The sequence below is a fragment of the Nannospalax galili genome, unplaced genomic scaffold (genome assembly GCF_000622305.1).
Source record: "Nannospalax galili isolate Female #2095 unplaced genomic scaffold, S.galili_v1.0 scaffold6975, whole genome shotgun sequence".
NCBI classification, from domain to species: Eukaryota; Metazoa; Chordata; class Mammalia; order Rodentia; family Spalacidae; genus Nannospalax; species Nannospalax galili.
The window spans coordinates 81,520-90,769 of NW_008335812.1; positions in this window are offsets into that span (position 1 = coordinate 81,520).

Genomic DNA, 9,250 nt, shown 5'->3' on the forward strand with positions numbered 1-9,250 from the left:
AAAAAAATTAAGCAGATTACCCATTGCAATTTAAAGTAATCTATAAGGGATTTACTGGTTTTCTCTATTTGATGATTACTTTGATGTATATAAGTGTTTTTTAATTATCTTGATTATAATATCTCAATGATATTTGTCTTAATTACTTTCTATTGTTGGCATAAAAACATGTTCCAAAACCAACTTAAGTAGCAAAGGTTTACTTGGTTTGCAGTTCACAATCTATCTTCAATGGAAATCAATACAGGAACTCAGGGCAGGAATCTGGAGCAAAGACAATGGAGGAATGCTGCTTACTGGCTTTCTCCTCTGACCTGTGTGCAAACTGCCTTTTCACATAACACAGGACCACCTGCTTAGGTGAGATATCACCCACAGAGACTGTGCCCTCCCACATCACTTAACAATCAAGAAAATGCCTCATATATGGAGAATGATTTAGATTGAACTTCATTAATATTTAGAAGTATTAATATATTAGGAATGAACTCATGTCTGTCCCAATGATTACACAATAATTTCCTGACTTCTCTATGAAATTGATTTCTTCGTTTTTAATGAAATACTTCTTAAACACTTCCTTGTTATGCAAGGATCTATGAATACAGATAAATAGATTTCATTTGAAACATAATTTTCATGCTTCCTTATTTCACTGATATGATTTAAATTTAGTTTAGAAATTGTCTCTGTTATAATGCAACATTATTTACTGTTATACACTTTCTTTTTGTTTTGTATTTTAAAATTGAGTCACAGTTTCCCTTTATTCATTTCAAATTGAATGATTATTTCACAGTCTTAAATATGTATACTCTATTTCATACTGTTAGGTTATCCATTTAATTCTTAATAATTTATTTTCCTAGTGGACATTTCTTGTCTATAGGTCACTTTATTTTAAATATCCACAACCTTTAAATTTTATATACTGTCTTTATTTTAGAATTCACATTTGTATTTTTGTCTTTCCAAGTGTTTCTTTTTTTTTCTTTTTTCTGTATTATGAGAAGGTCTCTCTACCTTTTGCTTAATTTGACTGCTTAAAACTCTTCCCCACTCAGCTGTCTTGTGTCCCTGTACCTGAAGCCATTCATTCCTTGCTGGCACCTCACTGTCCCACTGGGATCTGACAACTCCAGCTCCATAATCTCTGTGATTGCCTCCTAAACCTAAAATTACACTTCCAAATAGTTCTTTGCTGGAGAGTACTGTGAGTTGTTGTGGAACATTTCTCTACTGATGCTCTAAATTATGAGCAACCACTAATGAATAAAATGAGCCAATATCACTTTAGTGAAATTAAATTTTGACATCATTTAAAGATTATTAAATTACCTAGCAACAGAAATAATTGTTGCATTTTAGAGCCTGGAAAACACAGCCTCCTAATAGCATCTAATATTTGGGCCATCATTGGTCCCTGACATTGATCCCCAAATATTTGATTTTGCATATATGACTGACACATATTAAATGGGCCTAAGAAAGTTGGCAATCAAAAGAGAAAAGAAATTATGACCTGTCTTCAGGGAAATAATCAAGGGCTCCAGCAATAGCCTCTGTTATTTTGAGAGTATCTTGAACTACTCTGACCAACCACTCAGAGGGAAGTCTTTCCTGTCTGGACTGTGTTCCTTGATCCAGAGTCCCCACATATAAACATGCACTAATTTTTAGACACCATATGTGTATTTCTCAGGGGTTTCCCAATCTAAAACATTTCCTTCTGTCTTTCCATGCTAGCCCATGACCAAATCATCTCTCCTTTCTCCCTGTCTAAACTTCCTCCTCCCTCCCACACCAAGTCCCCCATTGTTCTCACTATCCCTCCCTGGTGACACCGAACTCCCATTCCCCTCTCCTGAGCTGGAACTGACCTTGAAGCCTTTTACCTGAAAAATAACTCTTTTAGTTCTACACAATACTATGCAAGCTGCTAAGGGAAAAAAATCAATCAATGGCCAAACCTAGTCCTACAGTCAAATAAACATAATGACTGGTACAGCAAACTATCTGTGTTGATGCAGTAATGTCAGTGTTACCGAAGGGGTAATCAACAACTATCTAATAGGATTTAAAGCCCTCTCAGTGGGAGTGAACTCAAGGTTGGACTGCAGTTGTAGCCAACTATACATATCTGGAGAGGTCATAGATATTAGAGAAAACCATATCTCTGTCTTTTCTCCAGACAAATGGAAATTCTTAGTGTATCATAAGTGAGAATTCATATATTTACAGATAAGTATACAGCACATCACTCATTAAAGAAGATTCTTTTGGCATAGATGGAACCATTTCTCCAGCACCCCCCAAATAAGTTTTATGTTAAATATATTATATAAAATTATCCAGGAGAAAATAAAATATTATCAAAAATATTAATAAAATTATTGGGGGCTGGTGAGATGGCTCATTGGTTAAGAGCACTGACTGCTCTTGCTGAGGAACCAGTTTGGAATTCTAGCACCAACGTGGCAAATAACAACTGTCCATAACTCGTGTTCCAGGGAATCTGATGGGAACTGTCCAACATGGGTGCACTTACATATAAGTAGGCAAAATACTCACACACAGAAAATAAAAATATTTCTATTTTTTTTAAAAAATAAAGAAAAATCAATGAATTAGTATTTTATTTCTTAATCATATAGAAAGTAAGAGGCTTTGTAATCATTATTGTTCTAAAGCAACTAGAGTGTTCAAATTAATATTTAAATAGTGAATGAACACTTAATCAGAATAAAGCTAAACATTTATTAAATATCTAATACAGCAGGATAATTGATGATGTAAGCAGGACCATAAGGGCTTGAGATGATGAGAGCTTAAGTGCAGCATGCAAAGCTATGAATAATCCATTCATATAAACAATATTTTAATGAGAATCAGAGTATTCAGCAGATAGTTGTTATGTATGCAATAAAGTAATCTGACCATAATTTGGTCAATATGAATATAGTATCAAATTAAAAAAATTTTACACATAATCTTAAAAATTTTATGGTTATAATTGACTCAGCTAGTTTAAGGAACAAAATATAAAGCTAGTCAGTGTTTATCTGAGAATATGTGGTTCTTTACCTGAGCCTTATCTACATAACACATGATAATTAAAAGTATCAGCCTGGTGGAACTAACCTTATTGGATGTTTAACAGCCATACTTTAAGGCCTATACTAATGTGGTCAGAGGGACTTAAAGGACAATTTTTGTCCCTTGCTCTCCAAGGTCGACCAAGTACCAGGGGACAATGGAACATCTCTCAAAATGTCCTGTAAGTGTGGTGAGTCACCTGTCCTCTTGTTCAGGGAGGCCATAGAGACCCTATGAGATGGACTTTTACCCGTGTACAGTCTAAAAAGAGGAGGGTCAACTTAGAGGAACTATCTCATTCATGCTTCCAAGAGAAGCCAGACATGGTTGAACAGGACCTTTGACTTATCTTCACATAGACGGAACTGTTAAATGAAAGGAGCTCCTCCTAAGCCCATGTGACTCCTGAGGAACAGATCCTCAAATGACCTTAAGAGTAAAAGCAAATTGGTTTATTTGGGCCAACTGTATGGCCTTAAACACCCAAAAAGGAAAGTATTACCAAAGATAAAAGTGATCAGTACAATTCTTTAAGAGTCCATGTGTATAGCTAAAGGCTACATAGGAAGAAACAGTGCCAGACAGGAGGTACCTTCCTTTGAGTTTTAGGCCAGGGTAGCCCAAAAGTCTCTCAGAGAATAACCCAGTATAGAACTAGGAAAATGAACAGCAAACCCCAATCTTATCTAAAGGAATGTTGGCAAGTGATTGCTGCTAGATGTGGAAGAATTGATCTTCCTAAAACAAGGAACTCTAGATAGGCTGACTAGACTCAGCAGATGGACTAAGACTGGGGAACCTCTGTGGGCACTGATAACAGTAGACAGCAACAGGAACAAGAGTATATAGGCTCCAGTGTGTGTGTCGGGGGTGGGGGCACTATGGGACGGTTACCCAGAATAGAAGCCTTTGTTTTCCAAAGCTACCCCATTCCTTTAACCTTTGAGGCCCTAGTTTACCCTACTTAATTGCCATGTATATGCTATGAAACTTTTGCTTGCATTCCTCACATATGAGTATAAAAGCCCCCAAACACTTGAACAAGAACTGACTGTTTTTATGGAATGATGCTTGTGTCAGTCTTGCTAGTGTGAAATTAAACTTCCTCTCTCCAACTTGGCAGTTGGCCTCAGATTTTCCTGTAACAATACCATATGATCCAGTAAGGCAATGCTGAGTATAAACCCAAGGAACATTAGACCACCATAGTGAGTAGATATGTCCATTTTCCTGTTTATGCCAGTATCAGAACGGTTGAGATTTTTGATCAACCTGAATGTCATGAACTGAATGAATAAACAAAATATAGCATATGACAAATACATAAAAAAGAAGAGGAACAAAAATATGAATACACAAGACCCTGCCCAACTCTGTAATCCCAATGTGGACCTCAGAAGAAGATTGTGGTATGCTACTTAAAAGGGTCTTTAGGGGAAAGAATTTAGTCAAAAGAGACAAATATCAAACTGGTCTAGTAAACATCCTGCCACCCAGGTGGCCAAAGAAGAAAATCATCATCTGTGCATCATAAGACCAGAGCATACATTTTCCTAATATTGAAACTGGGATAAAAATAAAAATGAATGGCTTAAATCAAGTGTACCCAACAAAAGAGCACTAATATGTACCTTAGGGAACCTTAAAGGCAGAACATTTAAATACACTAGTGATCAATAATGAAGACACAAAGGAGTTAAAGTTCTACCTCAACTTTTCTTCCTTATCAGTAAAGTAGTAGAAGTTACAGAGTTTGAGGTTCCTATGCATAATCTTGATGGTCAGAGTGATTCTTGTTATAATGTTACATATGTATAAGAAATTTCAAAACATAAGCTTACAGACTTATTATTTATTGATTATTATATAGATAGTGCTACTTAAAATTGAGTGGAAGTATTACCATGAGGTATTTCTCATCATACATGTTATGGGTATATAAAAATGCTATTGATTTTTGTAAGTTACTTTTATATCCCGACCATTTGATTAAAATTGTCATCATTTCTGAAACTTTTCAGGTCAACTTTTACATCAATCAGGTAAAATATTCTATTGTCTGCAAACAGGGATAATTTAGATTCTTCTTCCTATTAGTATCTGTTTAATTTCCTCTTCTCTTATTAATGCTTAAGCTAGGGATTCAGGGATTATATTGAAAATCATTTGGGATAGTAAACAGCCTTGTCACATTCCTGATTTTAAAGGGAATGTTTCAATTTTTTCTCCATCTAAAATTATGCAGGATGTTGGTTGGTCATACATAGGCTTATTATGCTGAGAAACATTCCAAAGAGTCCTAGCCTCTCTAGAACATTTTCCTTGTGGACCTCGTCACAGATAAGTACCACTTGTCCCAGTGGATGGCCCCATACCACAGAAATAATTAGACTCAACTAGCTGTAATTGTTTTTTTAAAAAAACTAAATGATGAGTTGGAAGGGAACTTTGTATGGCATCTGGAAGGAATTATAGGAAGAGGAGGATTTTGATAGGTGAATACGGTGAAGATACATTGTGTGCATGTATAAGGTTTTCCAAAATTTGATAAAAAGTATTTCACGACCAAAATTACAATGTGCACTACTAAAGTAAATGTTCTTTATTTATCCCTGTGGTCATAATATATGCATATCTACTATTAATCTAGGCTATCACCTGAAAAATAAGAGTAGATACATATGCTAGCAGATTTTCATTTTAAATGAAATCAGACAGGCATACTCAAATGAAATAATGCTCAATATCCTTAATCACCAGAGGGAATTGCACAATAAAGCTGTACTGAGACTCCAGCTTGCCCCAGCTAGAATGTCTATCATAAAGAAAACAATAACAACAAATGCTTATGTCAGTAATGGGAACTTTTTAAACTGTTGGCAAGAATGTAAATCTGCTGTAACCATGAAAAACAATATAAGGTGTCCTCAAGAGAATAAAAGTAGAGCTACCATATTGCTCAGTAATACCCCTTCTGTGTATATACTCAAAGTCCTGTAAGTCCACATATCACAGGGATTAGTAGACACCTCTGGTTATTTGAGCACAATTCACAACTTCTACCTTAGGGAATCTACCTAGGTCCCTACACCAGATAGCTGGGTAAAGAAAATATGAAATACATGCACAATAGAATTTTATTCCACCATAAACAAAAATCAAAGCAGTTCTTTTGTAGTAAAATTGAATTAATTGGAAATAAGAGTTAGGAAAGAGGAGCCAGATTTGGAGACAAGATTCAATTAACATCATTGACTGTTCTTCTAGGGACTTGGGATTGGTTCCCAGCACCCATCTGGCAGCTAACAACTGTTCATATTTCCAATTTCGGGGTGATCCAATACCCTCTTCTGGCCTCCACAGGCATTGCATACAGTAGTATAATTACATAAATAGAGGCGATCATTCATGTAAACAAAATAAAATAATAAATGAATAAAAAGTATTTTAAAAGAATAAGCCACACTCACAGAAACAGTTATGAGGCATATCCACTCCTTTGTGAATCCTAATATCCACATGATATTTTGTCTCTTCTATAAATATCTGTATAGCATATATCTATATATACATATATATATTATACACATGTATATGCATATATAATATGAAAGCAGAATGAAGATTTGGAGAACAGAGAGTACAAACAAAAGCAAATGATGACTAGGTATAAGCTGTGGGAGGTCTGTGCTCAAAATACTCTCCAGACTAGGAGAAAGCTGATTCCTGAAGAAAAACGCTATGCATGGAATATGTGCCAAAAAGTAACATGAACTAAGAAATAAACTAGAGACCAAGACTATAGTATGTGTTGAATTTTGCTTAGCTTCAAAGATCTAAAATGAACTTTTCCATCATGTATAACACAAAATACATTTGATAGTTGCTGGATGAGGGAGAATATGACTTACATACAATCACTAGATGGAATAACTAAACTCCAGAGGATGAATTTAAACTGAAGGACATTTGGTTACAAATGCCTGAATGGATAGGACTTAACATGTATAGTGCAATACATCAGGTTCTGGTGGGGAAATGGAAGCGGTATGGATGGGGAAGGGGGTCTAAATTTGATTAAGAATTCTATTAAATTTAAAAAGCTCAAAAATATTTTTAAAACAATGATTCTCTATTAAATTTGAAAATCTAAAATAAATGTATGTATTTCTAAATTCATGGAACCCACCAAAGGTAAATCAAGAAGACAGGAACAGCTTAAACAAACCCAAAAATAAAGAAACTGAAACAATAATACACAAACTTCCAACTAAAAAATCCCAGGCCCAGATGGATTAACAGCAGAATTCTACCAGACATTCAAAGATCTACATGCAATACTGCTTAAAGTATTAAAAGAGATAGAAACACCATCACTTGAATACCAAAATCAGGTAAAGCCAAACAAAAAAGAAAACTAGAGGCCCATATCTTTTACAAACATAGATATAAAGATTCTCACCAAAATATGAACCACATATAAACACATATCATAAAGAACATCCACCAATATCAATATAACGTTATTCTAGAGATGTAAGCAGTTTTCAGTATAAGTACATGAATAAATGAAATAAACCATATAAATGGACTTAAAGTCAAAAATTCCATTGTCATCTCAATGGATGCTGAAAAGACCTTTGACAAAGTCCAACATACATTCATTTTAAAACTCTTAGAAAGAATTGTACTGGAAGGAACATACCTCAACATAATTAAACCTATATTCAACAAACACATAGCTAACATTATTCTAAATAGAGAAAATGTAGAAAAATTCCCCTTAAAAATCAGGAACCAGACAAGGCTGTACAGTATCCTTCTCCTCTACAATGTAGTGCTTGAAACTCTTGTGAGAGAAGTAAGACAAGAGAAAGAAATTAAAGGAGTACTAATTGGTAAGGAAGAGGTCAAATTAACACTATTTGGAGAAGATATTTTATATTTAAGGGATCCCAAAAATCCCACCAAAAAATGCTTAAAATATATTTTCAATTAAGTGGTGGGTTACAAAATCAACTTACAAAATCATTATCTTTCCTATACACCAATAAAAAACATTCATATAAAAACATTCAAGGAAACCATCTCATTCACAATAACCTCAAAAAGCAAAATATTTAGGAATGAGCCTAACAAAAGACATTAAAGACGTGGTAGTTTGAACAAGAACATCCCCGACAGTCTCCAAGAACTGAAACATTTTGTCCTCACTTAGTGGCAATGTTTTGGGAGGTCTAAAAGGCATGGCCATGCTGGAGGAAGTAAGTCACTGGGGATGGGATTAGAGAGTTCTTAAGACTTGCTGGATCTCCCCTAGTCCTTGCTTCCAGTGCCTGTTTGAAGGCGTAAGTGCCTGGTTTCTGTTCCTCCTCCAGTCACCTCTGCACTCATGCCTCCCTGTGATGATGAAGTGACCCCTGCCCCTTTGGAACAGTAGTCTAAATAAACACTTCCTTTTATAAGTTCCCATGGTTATGATGTTTCCACCACAGCAACAGAAAAGTGACTAATACAAAAGATCTCTACAATGAAATTTTAAATCTTAAAAGAAAGAGATAGTGGAAAACACCCGGAGGTGGAATACATACAATATGTAAGTGTAGAAAACAGCTTTCAAACTTGACAGCATTTGCTCAAGTATCAAGGTCAATAATCAAAACCTGGGACCTTATAAAGATATAAAGTTTCTTTACAGCAAAAGTAACAACCAAGGAAGTGAAGAGGAAACCCACAGAGTTGGAGAAAATCTTCACCTACTACACATTCGTCAGAGGATTAATATTCATAATGGATGAAGAACACAGAAAACAAAGAAAAAGGAAAATAAACGACCCAATACAAAGACAGACTATGGATCTGAACAGAGTTCTCAAATGAAGAAAAAAACTTAGTAAGAAATACTGTAAAAACTGTTCAGTACATTTAGTGGTTAGAGAAGTGCAGATTAAAACCACTTTCATATCCCATTTTAACCCAGTCATACTGACTAAGATCAATAGAACAAAAGACATGATTTGCTGGTGACGATGTAGAAAAAGTAGAAAGCTCATTCATTCCTGTTGAGAATTCAAAATGCCCTAAATATACAGTAGCTCAGACGAAACAAACCTTTCCAAATCGAAGCAATAGGAGACGGAAGAATGTGACTACT